At 37.9% G+C, this 22,405-nt stretch overlaps 1 long non-coding RNA gene across 1 annotated transcript; it reads left to right on the forward strand.

Moving 5' to 3' along the window:
• The first annotated feature begins 776 nt into the window (after positions 1–776).
• Positions 777–15,172, forward strand: LOC117221853 (uncharacterized). Its single transcript, XR_004490581.2, has 4 exons — positions 777–998; positions 2,682–3,138; positions 3,539–3,638; positions 3,710–15,172. It is a non-coding gene; the product is annotated as an uncharacterized LOC117221853 (long non-coding RNA).
• The last annotated feature ends 7,233 nt before the right edge of the window (positions 15,173–22,405 follow it).

The following is a 22,405-nucleotide window of genomic DNA, read 5'->3' on the forward strand; positions in this document are numbered from 1 at the left end:
GCAATGAGAAATGTTCATATGGACGGCAGAACACGTCAGAGATGTTCGTTCTTGTTAATTTCACACTCCATAGTTTTCAAAAAATAAAATCTCTCCGTTGCTCGTACAGCAAAACCATTGGTTTCGAATGATGTATAAGACATAAATGTTACGCAATCATAATGAGGGTGAATTTAAATCGGAATTAAAATCACACGATTTTATGGACCAACATAGTAGAGATTACTATACAGTAGTAGACTAGTGGAGCCGATTAATGTGAGGTGACTGTTACTGTTATTTTCGTGTATATTTAACTTTAAATTTATCGACTGAGACATTAAATTTTTGGATACAGGAATAAATAAAATACAAGAATCAACAAATTTAATATATCTTATTCGATAAATGGATCATTTATTTTGGAAGTGGTATAAGTCTATTTTTTTAACGAGATATCACATAGTTTGTGATTAATTTAGTACAAACATTTTATTTAAAATATACAAAAACTAACTAAAGGCACAGCTATTGGTGACCTCACATTAACCGACTTCACTACCCTACTACGTATTCTCTAAAGAAATACAAAACCATTGCTTCGCATCATAAGCGACAATGACGAGCCAATGGCAAAGTCTGATCGAATGCGCTGTTCGATCTCCATCGTCACGTTTTTCCGTCTCAGCCACGATCAGTTAAACATTATCATCTTATACGGAACTCGGAGGGAAGGGGCGGCATATATTACGAAACCGGTAACAGACTAATGTCATGAAAACTGGCCAAACGAGTTAAAAACCGGCCGGCTGACCGTCCTGGACTAAACTGGCGCCAAACTGGGCTCCGAACTTGTTGTTCTCGGAAAACGAAGTCTCATCGGCAGTGAATTACAAATTCCTCCAGCGACCGAATATTTTGCTCGCCCCCATTCAGAAAGTTCGAAAGCCTTAGGAAAGGATGGAACGCCTCGTCTCGACAAATGAAAAGAGAACGCCATCATCTCGGAAGTTTTATGAGTGAGTTATGTTAATCTGTCGGGGATACAATTCTCGAATAAATATTTACTGAACGTTATATAACAACGCTGTCACAACGATGTACATTCGATGTACATTCAATGGAACAACAGCTATTAAAATTGCATATCGTAAATTACTAATTATGTAAATTATGAAGTAGTAATACGATCTATTTACTGGCAGTTTTCTGATAGTCGTTTCAAGGTCCAAGATCAACGGTTGAAAATTTCTTAAAAAATTGCTCAAAGGCGATACAAATTTCGATTAACTCGTTGCACTTGGATGGCGACTCTGAGGTACCGATAAAATGTACCGTACTGTAATTTCAAACCATTTTTATATCACTGTTCATATTTAATGAAGTGTTGAAAAATTCAAGTATGGCATGACCAAGTGTTCAATTCTGCTTACAAAAAGATAATACAAATCAGAAGGAAAGAAATCTTCTAGGTCGGAGGAAATGTCTAGAGCTTTGTAATTAAAGTGTCTTTGTGTGGAAAGTGGTTAATATAATGTAACAATTTCAGATGGAATGATTATTACAAAGAAAAATATCGAATTCCTTTTCTCTTCCAGCTCAATTAAATTTTTAATCAATTTAATCATTTTTAGTGGTGTTTGAATATCGCCATTCAAATGCAACTTTTCTTTCAAATAATCATTCCAGCTGAATGTTATAATTGAAAATAATTATTACGTCACTAAATTGGGTTGTATTTAAGAAATTCTTGGATACTTAAACGTTTCACAAGTAAATACACACAATTTCGTAAGCATAAAATGAAGAACATCGAATCCAATGAAAATGTTCGGTAATTATGCAGAAAAGGATTGCATCTTACCGATTTTCATGAAATTTAAATATGTTGCAGAATTCGAATTCAAAGCAACAATTTTAATGTCATAAGCATCGGTAATGGTGTACCTTTTTCTGTATACATCATTACCAAATACAGATCAGACAAAATGTCTAGGATGTGGAATTTAAATAGCTTCGAGTACAAAGGGTTAATAAGCTTTCGGTAAATAAATTGTTCATCGATAAAAAGAGCTCGCTATTATTTTCCTAGTAACATCGAACTACTGTTTACAAATAGTACACCCGTCGCTCAAATTAACGCGAATGATAATCGTGTAAATAGGCACAAAAGAAAAAATATTGGAAATGAAAACTAACATAAGTTTTAGAAATACGTCCATTCATATAGCTTAACAAAAACATAACTTCGACATTTTAGAAAACAAAAGTTATTCGGTGTCACTATCGCTACTGTAATTTAAAACAAAAACAAACCTTTCCTTTTAAATTGGTACAAACTCGTCAACTTCATCTCTTGAAATATTCGGAAGCTCGACTTCGTTTACATTGTTAATATAAATTTTTCGGATGATATTTTTTCAGTAATTTCTTTTGCTAAGTTTTCGTGCTGATATTAGTTGCAACGATTTCATTAAATATCGTCGAAATTTGAAGGCTCGTTGAATGTTTGGACCAACGTCTATAATGGCACTTTCCAATTTGTTGGCTAATTCAAGAGCTTTACAATGATTTACTGGTCGAGTAAATTGATATCACGTATAGAAAAAAAAAAATATTACGTGAATAGCGTTACCGCGTTACCGATAGAAACGGTTGAGCAGTGGTCGAATTACGGAAACGTTCAAGGAACACGCGTTCAGATTGCAGGATACCACTGACAGAACCAGAGAATTATCTCCCCACGGAGCGACATTTGTGAGGATCATCGATCCCTCGACCGCACAACATAATCTTCCCCTTGATTCGGCGTTCTCGACTTTCATCGAGAGAGAACACAAAAAGGATTGCGCGCCTATGGGTGGAATCCTCAAAGCTTCCTAACATCAATAGGCCAGCCGTAGACCGAGGAGGAGTCACAAAAGAAGGCACTTGTGGCTTGAAGAGGTCGAGAAAATCGGCCGTTCGAATAAACGACGTGCATTGTGCGCGCTCCTCGGTTATCCCCCCCTGCCCCTCACGTCACTCGGCGACTGACCGATATTTGGCCGGAGCTGATCTAATAGGGTGGATTAGGGGCCCGAGAGGGAGAACCGACGCTGCACAGCGGGGATTTCGATTCATCTACCTGGCCAAAATCCATGTCATCTTTCGTTCCAGGTAAAAATTACCTGCGGTAGGTAATTAACGCTGGCTTAGGGGACTCGTCAATACCACGTATAGTACGATTTTTATGGTGATCGAAAATGGAAAATCAGACGCTACTCACGTAAGCATGGTTTTCAATATATTTTTATGGATATCAATAATTTTCTGATATTTGGCTATAATCATAGTCAAATTTAATATGATGGTATTAATTTCAATATCTTTAACATTGTTCACGGAGAGCGCTGATAGGCGCGCTTTAAACTCGACGCTTTGAACTCGAATATCTTAATAATGGACAAAAACAGACACAATTTTTCGATTAGATATCGTAGTTGACATCTTATTTTAAATTATCAATCTTGCAAGAGCAGGTCTTTGGACGACTATCACAACTTTTTTTCTTTTTAAGGTATGATATTTGAAAATGTTAAACTCGATGCTTTAAAATGTACGTATGCCACAATGTACAGCAGCTTTTTGCTCCTACACGTATGTGTACATTCGCACAGGTGAGTTTGGAAGGATTGAGGCGTCGAAAATAATTTTGAACAGCTAGAGAGCAGATAGTCGACTGTTGTAGAATTGACTGTAACGTAGAGGCGATAGTATAGGCAACCGGAAGAATGGGAAAGAAAGGCGGTGCCACTCAAAGAAACGGATCCAAGGTGCCAGATTCACCAAACCTTCAACCATTCCGGCCAACAATGCCAGCCCATCTGATGTCAGACGTATTTCCTGTCTGGGTGTGTTCATTCTAATATACTAGGTGTTCTGGTTGATCCATTATTCGAGTATAATGACTCCATTTCTGTTCCGCCGAATCTATTTCTGTTCACTGAGTTACGAGATGTTGGAGAGGGGACGAAGTTGTTATGCTTTTCTCGTGAAAAACATATTTGTAGATTATTAGCAGACGAATAGAGAGATTAGGGACGTCGAATTAGTTCTTTTCGTGTGAACTGTAAAAAAGGTGTAAAGCATCTACGGAGTTTAAAAATTAAAGAAGTCAAATTAGGACGATTAATTGGTATTTCTAGATTTCCGAAAAGATATTTTAAGTTTAGGAGAGGTCGCAATCGTTGGATCATTTATTTTGATAAAACTTTTTCTGATAAATACAATGCAAAAATAAGAGGACCCAAATTTTGTCACTTTCGTTAATGTTCATTATTTATGAAAGTAGTTTACATTTAATCTTTATGATTTCCACAAATACTAATTCAATTGAAATGTATTGATCTAATTATGATAGCAAAGGCAATAAAGTATTAGCTTCTTAAGTTCTTGTTGGTTCAAATCTCGAAAAATGAATATTGTATTTATTTCTTTGCATTGTTATTACGACGCGTGTCGCTTTACGAAATTAAAAATAATAAAATGTATTTAAAAAATCACATGATTACATTATCACAAATATCACATTTCGCTACAAAAGCTTTTAATGCAATATATATGTATATTATGAATGTGATTTTGTAAGTACATTTTATTATTTTTAATTAATAAATTGATTTAAAAAATTATTAATGTATTAATAATTTTAATGCAATATATTTAAATTAAACCAGTATTTGTGTAAATCATAAATATTAAACGTAAACTCTCTTCATAAATAATTAGTGGATTCCTATTGATGCAGACAATTTTTATTTTTCAATAAAATTCGCAGTCTAATAATTGAGTATTGACGAAAATGGTAAAATACGGAAGGGCTTACGTTTGGTCTAGATTCATCAGAGAAAGTATTATGAATATTGAGTCAAATTTTATAATACGAACCGTATAAAGCTTCTTGACGCGCCCATTATTACAAGAATTGTAAAGAAATTTAAAAAGATTCAATCTTGTAATTTTCGTATGTAGATTTAGTGTCAAACATAAACATGACTTCACGTTGATCATAATCGTTGATTATTAATCAGATTGCTTTTTGTCCAACTCTGGTGATTGCGCTCGAACATAGAAGTGCTCACCCAGTATGCAATCGGGCGGATGCAAGTATCGGAGAAGTGAAAGCCCGCGGGTATTATTCCGCAAATCGGTTGTAGGATGTTTGAAGAAACGATTGTTTCGGATCGATCCTCGTCGGAGGTTCGAGCGTCGAAATGAAACTCTTGACGTCTGATCGAGACTCCGTCGAGAAGCACCGGCTCATCGGTCCTTTCAAGCCCCCTCACAATAGTATAATAGAGCCCATTCACGTTAAAAAGGTTCTTCACTATTCTTACGCGATTCCGCTTTAAGTCTTACGTGACTTCGTTTGAATACTTACTCGATGCGCCTCTTTTTCTCTTCTCCTATCCACCCCCCACCCCTGACAACTTAAAAAGGAAAGTGTCCGTTTCTGCTTTTCACTTTCCGTTCACCGTGAACCGGGCGATTTTGACATTTTCGCTGAATAACACATGCCCCGCTTTTTCTGCTTATAATAATCCTTCGCATATCGTTTCTTATTTACATTTTTCTTTTACGGAATCTAGGGTTGTTCTGGAATTTTTGCTTCCTCTTAACATTTGTCGTTTCCAGAAGTAACATACTCGTTTTGTTTTATGATTGTTTTCAGATTTGGTTTTTAACACTGTTACGTCTTCGATGAAATTTTCGTCGCGCAAAATACATTGTCGAAATTTTCGTTACTGGCTCTGATAAAATAGTACAAAAAAAAACACGGAATTCACGAATACCAATTTCAATTTTTGCAAAAATTTTTAACCCATTGTCTAGCAAACTAGATGTTATTACTTTTCAAAAAATGTCTGTATATTCTCACGTTCGGCTATTAGAGAAAGAACGAGTGTTTTCTCGAATTTTCAGCTGGGCAAATGATAAATGTTGGTTGTCAAGTTTCATTGACACGGTTGCCACGCCCCGTCGGAACGATTCGAAACACGGAAGCGTTTAGGAAACGGAAGAGTGCTTTTATCGTGAATTAATACCGAGCCAGTCGGCCGCTTGAAACGCAAGTGTTCGATATCTTTATTGTCAGCTCGAAAGCTTCTCGAACGGATGTATTAAGCGGGACTCTGCGGAATGAAGCACGATAAAAGAGGTATAAAAGGCGAAGGACATGGAAGCCCGATACATTTGAAAAGCATTAAACGTTCGGCACCGTCTTCGGTTTAATGTATTGTTAAATGTTCCGACGAAATAGATTCGCGCCATACGTATATTGAATTTGCTTGCGACTCAAATTAATGGGATCTTTCACCTTTGCGAAAAATACACGCAATTACAAATACTGCGTACGCTTGTAAAATGCGCGTTTTCATGTATCCCTGCTGCTGTATAATTATATCGTATACTTCAGCGATGGATAACAATATAAAGAGTAAGTCGCATAACTTGCACATGTCGAATAAATTCTTGTACAATACATTTGTACAACAAATTATTTCTACAAAGTTTCAAGGTATCAAGAGAGAACTCCTTTATAGGTGGAGGAGGATTTAAAGGTAAACTTTGTTTTTTTTTTAATGAAACGCTCTATTTTTTGCGGCAGTTTGGAAGATCATTAATTTCCACGTAAAAAAGCATTAAACATTTTTTGTCGTAAAGTTAACAATAATCGAGAAATTACGAAAAGATTGTCCATGATACAATGGGACTTTGCAAAAATAATTTTTTGTACAACGCATAATTTAGAAGTTATTCGAGGTGTGTGATTATTCGATGTGTTTAATTAATTATTTTTAAACTACGAACGTATCGAAGATATAAAAAAAAAATCATAAAGTATCATTCGTATCGTTGAACTCCAATAATTGTAAAAGCAGCGTTCAATTTTGAATGCGTCTGGAAGATTAGTGCACCGATTTGGTAAAACTTTTTCGCAGACATTTAGTACGCTATACACTTTAGTTCCCTGTTATAAAATTCTTTCGATTCGCAGTTTGGTTTATTTTACACGCGAACGAAAGATCGCATAATGATCGCTGCTAATTCCGAGCCCGTAGCCGTGTTACCCTAAACGCGAAATCCTCCGAGCGTTTATGGGTATCGTCCGTGAACGAAATTTCATATGGCATTGTGTTTAATTAGACACTTTTCTGTTTACCGTAGCATTAAATTCACCCCTCGCCATAAAAGTCGCTGTTCGAAGCGTAAAGCTGAGTTTCTCCTTTGTAGCGACGCGGAATTGTGATTCTTTTTTTTTCTTGGACGCGATACGATCGCGGGAACAGGAATTTTTTTCATGAAAAATTTAACGCTCGGCTTTTATGTAAGTCAACCGACAACATTCGCTAATTTATTCCCCGTTTCGTCTTATTGCATTTCGATTCGATGTAACGACGATCTCGCGTTTCCTACTCGGCGCAAACACATAAAATCATCGGCTTGGATTATTGTACGTATAAACGTCTTTCTCGCGATCTTTTAGTGTCTAATAGCTGTATTGGCCGCGTGAGCGCGCGCACTAAAAGAAATTGCATAAGGCTGGACAAGTAAATTATTTAGCCGAGTGAAATATCGATGCAAATACGGAAGATGAAGGCAGACGCGGACAAATGCACGCAGTTAATCCACGTTAGATATGCTGCAGAGGCGTGTCTAGCAGTAGTGCCTGTCGGGTACGTCCGTTCGTGTTCCCTCGGCGTTTCTTGGGCTGCTTATTAATTTCTTAATTAATTGTAATTATGACGCTCGCGCCGTAGCATCGACAGTTTGTTTTTGCTTCGCTCAAGAACCGTTCCTTCCACTCGCTAACTGTAAAGAACATTTACAATTACTTACTCTTCGGTCTCGGTGCCGTAACATGCACGGACGTTCTAATTTCAAAAAATTCAAGGCGGTAAGAGCGTCTATCTAGTTCGTGGATTACGAGGCAATTCCGCGAAATTTTCTACGAGGAAAATATCGAGTATCATAATCTTAGGTCGTGGTCGGTGTACCGTTTCTGACCATTTGTATTATCATAGTAAATTCTCCAAAAATTGTCCCTCAACTTGTACACGAAAATGGGTAATTTAGGAAGAGACGGTACGATTACACTGTCCGACACGATTTTTAATTTCCTACAGGTAAAAACTCAGAATTTTCGACAAAATTGCATGAAAAGTGAAAACGTTAGAAAGTTCTAATCGGTTTTAAAAGATAGAGGAGAGTTGTCCGAATATATCTCGAATAATCGTACCTCCGTTTCTCGAATAGTCCATTTTTATTTACTGAGGAACAATTGGAGAGAATTTACTGTATTTATATTTCCTTATTTGAAATTGGTTACAATTCCCACTGATCATCAGATCTTCGAACTAATACATACATATTAGGTTGAGGAATAAGTTCGTGGCGTTTTTATATTTACTTTTATTTTACAACGATTTTTTGCTGTTTGACAAAGTGTATAGTATTCATTCGATAGAGCTCTTTCTGCTCTACATAACTGTGTTCTTCGCTTTTCATCGAGGCCAAAAAGCTGTTGAAGGGACATTTGTGACATTTACAGGAAAGGTGTCATAGGCGAGTTTATAGGCACCATTTCTCATCTCCCGTGACAATTCGGTACAAAAAGCGCTGTTTATGATCGCGTGTTGCTCGATGGCGGGCGAGATGTTGAGAAGCAATTTGAAGGCGATTTTCTTTGTTGTTTTTGTTAAGATCGTGAGGCACCTAGGCTCTCAATTTTTCGGCAAATTCCATTGAATGAAGATGATTGAGAATCGTTTTATGATCGCAGTTCATTTTTTCGGCTAATTCACGACTTGTTTGGTGACCGTCCTCCTTCAAAAGTGCTTTGAGACGCTCTTCGTCGAATTCACAAGGTCTTCCGCTGCGGCGCGTGTCGTCGATGTTAAAATCGCCATTTTTGAACTTCGCAAACCGTTTCCGTGCTGTAGACTCACCTATGACACCTGCTCCGTATACGTTGCAAATGTCCCGGGCTGCTTCAGCAGCTTTTTGGCCTCGATGAAAAGCAAAGAAGAGAAAGTGTCGAGAATGTTGCTTCTTACCTCCTGGATATTCCATTTCTGAGCCTCAAAAGTAATAAAAAATTAAATTACTCAAAAAGACGATTAGCACAGTTTTGTAGAGCAGAAAGAGCTCTATCGTATGAATATTATACACTTTGTCAAACAGCAAAAAGTCGTTGTAAAATAAAAGAAAATATAAAAACGCTACGAACTTATTTCCCAACCCAATACATTGCTTGTAGTGGACAGACACGTATAATTAATGAAAAAGAAGCATTTGTTCCACACCACAAAGTGTTCGCAGTAAAGAACTTGTGGAATTGTGTGTTTTTCTTACAGTGAACGTAAAGATCGCATATAAAGATCTATAAATACGGAATCAAATTAAACAATGTCGTTAGTTAAAAAGATTTGATGCTTCAGTTTCTTTAACCTCTATGTTCGAGATTGATCACAGAGAGGTCTTCGTCATGGATTGAGTTTCTATAAACAGCAGATGATGTGTTTATGGGCTGTCATAGAGGCAAGAGTGGAGCTAACGCTATGCAGTCACTTGCTTCGCTGCAGGGAAACAAAAAAAAATACCCTTATTCCATTCGAGAATAACAGCGTACGATATTCATTGCGATTTTTTACTTTTATGTAATATACAGTGCGCTGTATTGTCCGGCTACTTTCGAGCGGTAATAAACTTAATCGTCGAAAGGGTTAAGGTAGTTGTTTCGGTACGTTCGCAGTAAAAAGTTTGTCACATACGGATTCACGAGTCCCTTGATAAACATACGAAAAGGTGTTCAGCAGATAACGAAAATTTTAGATGCCCCTGTACACGTGGATCCACCCACACATACGTGTACTACCCCTTTATGCATTTGTATGCCAAATGCGAGAATACAGCAACGTTGAATTTATACTAACGTCAACGCGTTGGCAACGTCCCGCCTTTTCAAAATCTCAAAGGTCACTGCCCACTTAGCGAGACCCAAGAGCGATGTCAGCCTCTTCGTCTGCATATGTATAATATAAATACAAAGTTATTGTCATGTTTTTTTTGGGTACCTTACACACGTAATACTCATACCAATAGAACAATATGGTTTGCAGCGTGGCCTCGCCATATTGACGGTGAAGTGTAGTTCTGAACTTCATCTAACCGTCACCAGTTGAGTATTTTCTTTACCTCCATACTAAATTAAAAGAAGAATGGGATTCTACATATTCAGAATATTAAAAAAAAAATTATGTATAACATGCCGAAATGGTTAACTGGTGACATTAAACTAGAGATATTAAACATCATCCAAGACCGTCTGATCGGATCTGCTCGAACGTTCGATATTTTTGGCATCGATAGTACAGTGCAAGTGAAATGAGTGCAATGAATAACGAAAAACTCATCGAATTAGGGAGCGTGAGGTAGTCTGTAGGTAAAGCTGTACTCCAGAATTTATTCAAATCCCGTAAATTCTGTGGGGGATCTGAAAGAATGGATCACACTGGAATGTGCAGCAATAACGGCAGATAATTTAAACGCAGTTACGAAAACAGTAAAAAACGTTGTAAAAAATATTTACAATATGATGGAGAAGCGTTTGAACGACCTCAATAGACATTTTTGAAAATATCTCAAGAACCAGTAATTATTTTGGCATAATACCCTAACAATTTTTTACGTAGAATGAGCAGAGGAATCGATCCGTGCAATAAAAGATGTACATTTCTATTTAAAGGAATTATGCAATTGTTAATTGCACACGCACCGATGTACTTAGAAAAAATCTAAGATCCTACAGATGTAGCGCTCTTTGAGCCATTTATCTTCTTCCTTTGGCATTTTTTCGTAAATGCATTCATAACGGAGTTATGACCTGAAGCAATTGTGTAGACCACCCTGTATACTTTACATACACTATAGAGTCTACTATCTAAGCCTAGACTATAACAGATCAAATGCAATCCCACCTAGGGCGGGATTGCAAGGTCTCGTTAAGAAGAGTGGGAGAAGCGAGCAGGCGCATGTAGGCGAGATGCGAAGGAAGGGTATGGCGGGACTTCAAGAGGTTCGGAAACGGTTAGGCCCCGTATATTTTCTCAAGAAGGGCGGTGACCTTTGAGATTTCGAAAAGACGGAACGTTGTCGACGCGTTGACGTTAGTATAAATGGACCTTAAGGTGCTGTTACACGTGACATATGCAACGTTGCCAAGCGTTCATAACCTCTCCCTACTCAAGATTTCCATCAGTTTCCATTCTTCGAAAATTCAAAGAAATTGCTTATTTTACATTGTCTTAAATTCAGTAACTACAGTAAATTCTGTCTAATTGACCCTCAGCTTCTAAAATGGACGATTTGGGAAATGGAGATACGATTATTCGAGCCTCGCGGCTCGTTTTTGTAGTCGCCGATTGTCAACAACTATAAAAACGAAACTCGAAACGGCACTCGAAACAGTACACTTCAGCATCTGTGATAAATTCTCTCTAATTCACCTTCAGCTTGTAAACAAAAATGGACGATTATTTGAGCCTCGCGGCTCGTTTTTATAGTTGTTGACAATCGGCGACTATAAAAACGAGCCGCGAGACTCGAATAATCGTATCTCCACTTCCCAAATCGTCCATTTTTGTTTACAAGCTGAAGGTGAATTAGAGAGAATTTATCACAGATGCTGAAGTGTACTGTTTCGAGTGCCAATACGTTCATAAGGATGTTTTGCATCATGTATTGGTTTTTAGAGAATCCTAAAGACGGTGAAATTCCTTGAAATTTTCCCATTAAATTGCTCTAAATTTGAACAAGACGTAGACGACACTTCCATTAATAAACCAGCAGAATTTCGAGAAATTCCTAACTAAATCACTTTCGGGTACAGCTGACTTAAGGAACAGAAGGATAGACAAAAACATTTAGCGGCGGCAACGTCGAATTCCCTGAACAATTAGCATAAGCGGTCCGCGTCAGAAAAATATTCTATCGGCCGGTTTCGCGACTTTATACCCGGGCAATTTGCGTCCGAGGTAAAAATTAACGAACGAAAGGGTTGCCGGCATTAAGGAGGATTAAATTGTCGATGGCGTTCCGAATGCGAATCGCAATCTTCGCGAGTGGGGAAGGGGGTGGGGAGGGCACCAACGGTTGGATGTTGCAATGTTACACACGCGGGGGTCTAAAATTCGGTTGCAACGCGTCGGGGACCGGGAACGGGAGAGGGAGAGGTAGTAGAAAAGGCCGCGTTTAACCACTGGCGCAACTCGTCCCATTGTACGGTAAATTACGGCCAATTTACAGGAATTTTTGTGCCCCGTCGTAAATGAGGCCAAATCAGACGGCGCAGGCGGCAGCGCGGCGGGGGCTGTTGAACCCGTCCCAATAGCGGCTGCTTGGCAGCCGACCAGCGAACGGCGGAACGACCGCCGTTTCAAAAATGCAGATCACGCGGCCGATTCGACGTATACAAATAATCCTCGGGCTGCGCGACCACTTCGAAATTAATGCCCGCGAAACGCGCGATTAATAGAACCGCCGAACGGTTACGCCCAGACCGATCCAGCTGGCCGAAAGTCGATTTCGTCCGACTACAGCTAAAAATGTTAAAGCGCGGAACTGCCAGACTGCGATCGGTCTCCTTCGCTGCCTCCCACAATAGTGGGAGCCATGGAGGTATATTTAACTTCTTCGGTCTGTAGATTGTTAAAAACGGTCAGTTGTGTAAATCGACAAAATTCAGCGCATATAAGATGCCTACGAATTGCAGTTGCAGAGATATTTCTGTTAATTTGTAATAATAATAATAATTGTAATAATAATTATATAATAATAGTTAGTTATAGTTAGTTATAATAATAGTGATGATTTGTAATAATAATTCTGTTATTTTGAATTCATCATGTGTACATTTAAAGCAGACACGTGAGCATACGATGCACTTGAATTGCATTTCCGTAGCCATTTATTTAGAGTAGAACTCGCTACATTTTTCAAAGTATTTAATTCTAGATACGAATTATACTAGCGAATTGAGAAGTCAGTCATCAATTATTTAATTCATCTGACAATATTAGCAATTACGGGACGCGCTCTATTTTCGGTTGCATAGACATTTGTTTAGATAAAATTCAGTGAACTTTGGAATAGTTATTTACTACGAATCTTAGCTGGTACTTACATTTAAACTAATTAATATCGCATCGACATTTGATTTAGATAGGATAAACATTTTCACGACAAATAATGAGACAATCGCGAACTTTTGGTATTCTGGTCGTAGCAATAAGCGCGTTAGAAGCTCGGAAAATTCTTTCGGGCCGGTGGTTCTCTCCGTTTCGTCGCTTTGTGGCCGACTGTCACGGAGATTTAGTAATGCTACACCCCGGCGAAGAGGCCTCTGACATTGATGGAAATGATGACACGATGACTATCGTCGTTTTGCCACTTTAATTTAAGACGCGCTAAATTTTGGTTTGTAAATCAGGGCTTAACAGGCCTTGCGGTTGCTTAAAGCGCGCCGCGAGATTTGTCGGATGCCGTGTGCGTTTCGGCTGCGAGTAAACCGCAGAACGCTAATTGAATTGCAGATTCAATCGGAGGAGCATACTTTCGCATTCGTAAATTCCCAAATAATTCGATACGATTTGATTTCGATTTCACCGTTTCGGCGTCGATCGAGAGCAATAAAAATCATCAAAAGGCGAATCATTAGGCGAATGTTATGAAACATTTGCAACAAAGCTGTTCTACGAAAAGAGTAACAAAGTTATAGAGAACGTGAAATTGTAGTACACGCAGCGAGAGGCGATCGCGGCAACGGACTAACGCGACACTGCTAACGGTATAAATAATATTTCATGCGAACGGTAAATTCTGATTTATTGCGGATGATAAATGTGGCAGTGGGATCAATGGAATTTTTTAATTGTCCATATAATCTGCAAATCATTCATTATCGCTTATCATGGCCGGTAGATTTATGAGCAACGTCGGGACTGTAAATTCGTTGCGGATCGTAACATATTTTCCGTAGGCTTGCCCGTGCCCGGTTTTCTCGAGCGCGATGGAACAAGTGTCGCGTTTTTATTAGCAAACGGATGTCAGGTAGCTGACAACCGTGAAATTTCTCTTAATGTCGCGCATTAATAATACCGAAACAAGTTTCGTGAAAATTACCGAATAGCATCTGTCCGAAGAATGCAGCGCAAATTCAACGCGAACAGTTCGCAACGATTCAAAATAGCAGCAAAGGCACTCTAAAGAGACGAGTGTCGTTCTATCGAGCTAATAAAATGCATCCCCGAAAATTCCTCGGCGCAAGGAATTTTAATGGAAAGCCTGAACGACGAGCGGAGCCACATCAGCAAATTTTGGACGACCCGACCCGAGCAAAATGCTGTGCAACTTTTCTAGACGGGACTAAAAGGTCAATTTATAGTATCCGTTCAAATACGGAACGTGCCGAATGTTGCTATTCGGTATAAAACGACGTAATATTTGTACTATCCGTTCACGTCTGCAATGTTTTCGCATTTATCCCGGATAGATTTGCGCTGTGTAGCACTGTTATCAGATAAAGAGCCCGTAAAGGCCCATAAAATTTTGAAGAAAAGGAAAATGTGTGCAAAATATTGGATTTTACTTGAACGGCTTAGTAACACTTTATTTGTAAGAAAAGATCGATAATTTTCTTCTAAACAATAATTTCAAAAGAACTTGTTACGACATATTAATCTAATAAAATTTGATGGATTTAGAACTATCTTTTAAGACATTCTCAACCGTTGTTCTTCGATTTAAACACTAGCTGTTTACGAAACGTGTCATTTTGACGCATTCGAAATATTTTCATTTACGATGATTCGAATTGAAAAGATACATGAATGGCAGATTTATTCAATAAACTTGTTTCATTGGACATATATTATGATTAAAATCAGCGAGAATTTTAATAAATGTATGTATGTTTGTTATTTTTATTAAGCAGCATGAAATAATAATTGCTGTCAGTGTTCCGAAACCTAGAGTTAAGAAAACTATGAGAAAACTGCCGGTAGATAAAATGTTAACAATTTAGTTGTTCGTTTAAACTAATTCAAAGGCTTTCGTGCATTACAATAAATTATCCGATTTAATACGATAACAACCCGATTGCAATTAATAACCAATTTCAATGAAATCTTCAGCATGTATATAAGTTACCGCGACCTACAAAATGCATTTCTAAAAATTTCATTACAGGCTCGGATAAACAAATTGAATAAACATCATTTTTCAATCCTCTTCGTCAGCCAAAACCAATTACAATTTTTTAACCATTACCTAGTACACCAATCCGAAAAATGTAGATCGCTTAGCTCAATTATAAATTTATATAAATTAATATATAAAAAAATTATTACGAATAATTTCAGTACGAATACTTTTCACACCGACTCGTAAAACAGTTCGATGCTGTTATTTTCGAAAACTTTCAAATCTGTGATTTCCAAGGACGTAGCTCTCCGATAACGAATTTCCTGGGGTTAAGCAGGTTAGTCATAGTAACGCGACGACTGTCGCATCGGAAAACGCTCGTAGGAAGCCTGACAACGCGGCCTAGAGGCTCGGAGGAGCCACGCAGCTGCTCCACAAGAGAATTTCTGGATGTCACACAGGTTGACGCATCTTAAGGCGTACGAAGCACTAAATTAATCCCGCGGACGTTTGCCAAGTCGCCGCTCTTGATGGACTTACGAGGCCGTGGCTCCTCCTTCTGGCTTTCTCCGCGATTCACGCGAGGAAAGCTCGTTTAAACGTGAAACCCCCATTTAATATACTATACTTTAGTGCCGGGGACGTTGATCTACGAAGACACGCCGCTGGAATGGACAACAACGGACGGGTATGGCCTCGTGATCAAGAGGTGTCAGCGCGTTGTCGATGCGCCGCAGTTGTCACGTGTCGATCATCAACTCGTTATGTTCCCGGACGTAATACCGATGAAAACTGTGAGATCTGTCTCTGGCGGCACGTCCTGTGAAGTCGCAAATCGCTCCTCTTGCTCTTGAGTTGCTAAATACGTATTTATCGGACGGCTTTGTCCTATTTATTTTCTTAGCAGCAGATTTAGACAGTATTTCTCTAGAAAATGGATGAAGGAGATTCTTGAGAATTTGATCGGTCCAATTTGCAGAAATCTGGTCGTATTCATTCTTGATGCATTAATACTTTGCACTCGAAAGCCATTTTAACTCTAAATCCACGATAATTTTTCCGACCTATAGTATTTCTGTTTTATATAACTTGACGCGTTTTATGTATACGAATTGAATTGTACCTTATACAACAATTATACTTTTTTAAATATGAACAAAATTGATAACGTAAAAATTATTTTGGAACGTGACATAACAATTTTTAGCGATGACTCAGACTCACCACTCGATGGTGATCTCTTTAAGTGTTGACTAATCTGAGAAAGTATAGTAGGAAAAATATTTACTTTTTATGTCAAATTTGTGTCTTGATGGTACGTTCCTATTATGTGAATGCTATTCAGATTGGATTATTTGTATTTATATTATTGTATTCATATTACAAATCGTATAAAAGTCACAGAAGAACTTTCGTAAATTCGACAGATTAAATGATGTAGCCCTCGTCCATATCATGTACAAATTAAACACTTATGGAGTTTACTCTGGCTCCTATCACTAGTTAGATTGTCTAACAAGGAAAGAATATTTTTTTAGATATTATGGCGACAACATTGAAATATTAATGAACAGGAACCAGCATGGAGTCAAATAAATTTTCTCTTGATACATTGATTTCAATGTGAATTGCAAATGTTCTAACTTGAAATATACGTCTTCCATATAATTTTAATGCTTCTAATAGCAGCCTACTTAGCTTAGAATTTTAAACATTGACTGCAACTCATTTTCTGACAATACTTAGATTACATCTAGTACAGATTTTATTTATTTAAGACAAAAGTGGATAACTGAAATGTAGAACAGTGAAGACGCCATGAGAATGCAAGAATCTCGTGACAATATTTTCAACTCATTGAGATTATTGACTACTTTTTTTTACTGAACTCATGTTTCAGATAAATGACAAAAACTTTATAATTCAAATAAAGTAGCATATCAAATAAGAAATGGAATTTCAATGAATAAAAAATATATATATATATTTTATTTCGATCATCTAAAACATAAAATGTGGTGTTTTATTTCGATAATCCAAAATATAAAAAGAATATGTTATTTCGATAACGTTAATCGTAAAATGAAATATGGTATTTTGATAATCGAAAGTATAAATTAAAACACTCAATATATCATAGAAAAAGTCATTTTTCTCAAGTTGAGAAACAATGAAAACATTGGATTGAAAAATTTTGCTGAGAGTTTCAAAAGCGGTCAGATGACTGCTTTGGTAGACTTAGTGTTAAAATAGTATTTAACCCAGCTCTGATATGAATCCGTTATCAGCAATCTCATATTTTCTTCGTTCGTGATTTAGACTATCATGCAGATTTAAATTTGCATCTCAGATACGTTCCCAGCTGAGACGTACAGCTTCTGCACAGTCTTAATGCTTCCGATAGCAGGCCATTAGGTTCGAATCGACTCGAACATGGACCCACACAGCAGATCTTCGCAACAGCGACTTGTCTCTGTCGTTGCCTCGGAAAAGTTTGGTGAACGGATCGACGTTTCCACGCGATCTATTATACTGTTGCGCATCTCTGTCTCGTTGCTAATGCCCCGTGAAACGCGCGGCGTGCCACCGACCTGCGAATTAAAGAGTGAAATATGTTAATGGAGTTCTCGAACGGGAGAACGTGGCAACCGGCCGGATGGTATCTTGATTAAGGTGTCTGCTAGATGTTACTCACTCCGGCGACCGCCAACAGCACCGCAAAAATCTAATTTTCGTCGAGTTCCCGGAGAAAAACGGCCATTCGCTCGTCTTCGCGCGCACACGACGACGCCTTTTCAATCTTTCACGTCTCGCTGTGACTCGAAAACGAAGGAAACATTTTTAGAATCGCAACAGAATGCCGCGGGACTCTCCATATTCGAAAGAATACGCGCCTAAAGTTATGAAAACACAGCAAAGCTTCGATTATCCGAATCAATAAACGAATCGTGACTATACGCATAATGGAACTGTTGAATATTATTTATGGAGCGAATAAATATAAGTAAAACGGATTCTTTAAACCCACCAAAGATGCACTTCGGAATTCACTAAGATGCCGGTTGGAAGAGAGAGAGAGAGAGAGAGAGAGAGAGAGAGAGAGAGAGAGAGAGAGAGAGAGAGAGAGAAAGAAGAGAGAGTGGAAGCAATCTGCTCCAACGGGTGCCACGAAACAATCAGAAATTAATAATACATACAATAATAAAACAAAATGTAAAAAAAGATCTCCTATTTTTAAACAAAATTTATCGTATTTACATCATTAATAAAATCGTATCTTATTTAAAAATCATTAATACTTTCAATTTTTTAAAGCTACACTTTATTAGGTTTAAGAATAGTCCGTGGACACTCTACTGGCAATTATTTTCTTCTGTTTTACAGGTAACGTGAAATATTTTCCTCGAACTTACCGAGCCATGCCAGTTGTTTCAAAGATATTTGAATAGCTAGAGATTGAAATTTCATTCGTTTGACGCGCACGGTTAATCGTTGGCCAATCATGGAAACGCGCATTCTTTTCCTGCCAGCAGAATCTGTTTCCCCGATGTTTTTTTTTCAAAGATACTGCGCGGTTCGTATTCTCATACTAGCGGGATACAATTTTCCACGGCAGATAGAAACCGATGGTATTTTAATTGAACCGTAAATAGCTGACGTTTCTTCGGCGAACACAATTATACGAGGATAGGATATCCTGGAGCATTGAAGGCAATTTGTCCTTTCGAGCAGTGCGCGTTCCCTCGCTGCTAATTGGCAGCGCATTAGAGATACTCTTCGTTATCGTTTACTAATTGAAAATACCTCGAAAATATTTCTCGTGGTGTAAGAGTTTCGTGGCGTCGATTCGTTGGACCTTTGCGTCCAATATAGGTGAAATTTTTGAGTTACCATTTTTTTTTTCTTCAAAAGTCTTAGAATTTCACTGTTAATACTGGCCGCGATCGACAGCAGATAAATTTTACAAATTTTGCAAATTCTTATTTAACATTAGAACTATCGAACTGTTACGTATAACTGATCTATTTTGCTATTGAAAAATAACAAAGCTAAATTCATTTAGGTGATGAAATTTTCATTACAATCGTAAAATTAATAATGGTAATAATTTAACATTGAAAGTTCCGAGTAATTGATTTTTATTGCTCTGTAAAAATAATAATACTGGATTTGTTTCGATTTCATGCAATCAAAATTTGATTATTATTTGAATATTAAATTAATTGTTAATCTCATTCTCACGTTTTCGAAAAAAATGTGGGACATTTTTGCCCAGTGTAACAGGAGAGGATTAAATAGGATGACATAGTTTTTATGTATATTCTGTTAGAGCCTTTGAAGATTTCCTGGAACGTATGAAATCATGTAGCGGATCATCGATTCTTGATATACACACGTCTGCGATTTGTCTGTTTAATCCTGGGAAACGTTCTCGAGCAAATTACAGCGTATCGAAGCGTCTTATCATTGGACACTTGAAAAACTGGGCGATCTGGTAAAAATTCCGCAACGTAAAGATCCCGATGCAGATTGGCTGCGCGCAGCGCGGATAAGAACGAACTGTTTTATAGCGCACGACCACGCTATCAAACGGTCGCGCAACATTCCTGGTCGTCGGTCAGAAAACACGCTGACGATGGAATCGAACGCTAACGGGATCCTCGTAAACGAACTTGGTCTTCGAGCCGAACGGCCCGGTGAATTTTACGAGCCACCACGTCCGCACGTGGATTTCTGGCATTCCTGCGTATAAACCGGGGGAATAGAATATTTTCGAAGATGGGGGCCCTTATCAGGCCCGTGATCTTCAACCTAGGAGTCCCTCGACTTCTTTTATCGGTGCATTGACAAATCATGACCGGACGTGACGCGCTGCGGGAATTTAACAACCAATAAAAGCCCGGACAACAGCTGTCTTCGGGTTCTAGCAAGCTCGGAGGAATTCGAGGTGCTTACAGCGAAAACAACCGTGGCCTCTTGCTTTCGTCTCGGTGTTCACACGCCCCTATCGACCAGTTCCCTAATGAGTCTGTGGCAAAAACGGCCCTCGAAAAATTAGTACTAATTGATTCGGGCGGAATAGACTCGCTCCGTTGAGAGATTCTCCAACGATGATGACATCGGTTTTATTCATGGAATCACCGAGTTGTCTAGAATGATATAGTTCACAGTGCATTCTTTAAGTCATTGTCGTACAATTTTCTTCGTGGTTGCGATGACTAGAACCGTTTCGATTCTGATAACTTCTTATTCGGATTGACCCGTTGGATTCTATCGAAAAAAATAATTTTGAAATCAACTCTGATGTTCCAGTTCAGAATACTTTATCTCATTTAATTATTTGCTATTTAATAATATTTTAATTATTAAATTAAATTATATTTAATTATTATTTATATTATATTATGTATTATATTATAATTATATTTTTTATATTATATTTAATTATTTCATTCGCATTTGTACGTTTGAACAAGAAACAAGTTACGTAATTAATTTTTGTTGTTATAAATGAAATTTTTTAAAATATGTTTTAATATTTAATTACGGGAATAAAGTTGATAGGCTCCGCAAATATATTGTAATTTGAAACAACACGATAAATCGTTCGTGTTACGAAAGTTTTATCTCGAGCTGTAGACGTTTTCACAGCTGAGCGGAAAAGAATTAGGCAAATTTTTGTCTCATACAAACTCTCGAGTTATCGAAATTCTACTGTAATAGATCTTTTAATTGTCATCTCATTGGAGTAAAATTGCTTTTGCATTTTTACATTAATCGTTATATATAAAAATAATACGTTATCGCGATTTTTTAAGTTGACAAACGGCGTTGGTGTATAGTTTCGAAAACACCGCAGGTGGGTCAAATGTTGCTCAGAAACGTAAGGCTATTATAAAGCAATTTATGGTTTGAGAGATCGAGGAACGAATAAATAGAATATTCAGCGGTTGCAAACAAGTAACCGGGGGCAGTATGGTTGCGTAGAATCATCGTCGGAGTAGGGCGGCCGTGTCCTCGAAGGAGGAGAGGGGAAAGAAGAAGCGCATGATACGCTCGCGGCTACAATCCGGGGTGAACGCGGAAGAGAGTAATTAATGGCGGAGGGTTGTGACACACGCAAATTGCGGCGAACGGTTGACCGGCATTAAGCCGGAGGGCGCGTGCAACAAGGAAAGGGAAAAGATACGGAATCGCGACGCGGCATCGCATCGAGAATGTCACAATTTCCTGGAAAGGAGAGCCGGCCCGTTGCTAGAACGTACCGTCGGCAATTAAAGAGTCCGCGCGAGAAGGACGGGCCAAGCGCGATGCTAACGAGCGAATTAACCCTTTGCTAAATGGACTTTCCTTTCCAAGGCAATCGTGTTTTCCCGGTGAAAGGAAAAACGTTTTATTTAAATGTCATTGAGCGGCCATCGCGGTCTCGCTGCGACTGTTAACCAGCCTATCAGTGCCGGGGATGCTTCGAATAAACAACGACGATTATTCAGAGCTGGGAGAATTAGATTTTTCAAGCGGTAGACTATAAATATTTTGATCTTCTCACGTAATACAGATTTGACAAATAAACTTTTTTTTTAAATGTATTTATTCTTCATTGCCATCGTCGCAGAAAGTCCTGTAAGCAAAAACTTCGTCGTATGACGTAGGCATAGGATAACAATAGAATGCAGAATACAGAAAAAAATATCTTAGAATTTACTATTGAAGAACAATATTATCTTTTAGACAAACGTTTAAAAATTATTCCTTATAACGAACGTAATGTTGGTGTATAGGTTAACTATTCTCACTATATACTTGACACTAGAGTGTGAAGAACTTACCTTCTATTATTTAGAATGATTATTTTACTGATAAATCGCCTTACAGAAAAGAATATATCGAATCATTGCCGAATATCACAGACGACGATATTTCAAGGTTTAGGTTTACATTTAACACATTTCCCATTGCTTCCTGGATAAATAATTCTGTATTCCTTCAGGAAGTAGAAAATCATTCCCCGATCAAATTTTTCGTTGACTGCAAAGTCCGAAGTCGGTCTCTATTTTTACCAGTCACCTTCCAAGAGAAATAAACAACAGTTTCTCAGATCTCGAGCATAAAAAGAAATTAACAAAATTCTGGACTAATATTATGCCCGGTAAAGGAATTAAGATAGAAATTATAAATTATT

Source organism: Megalopta genalis, chromosome 19 (assembly GCF_051020955.1).
Source record: "Megalopta genalis isolate 19385.01 chromosome 19, iyMegGena1_principal, whole genome shotgun sequence".
NCBI lineage: Eukaryota > Metazoa > Arthropoda > Insecta > Hymenoptera > Halictidae > Megalopta > Megalopta genalis.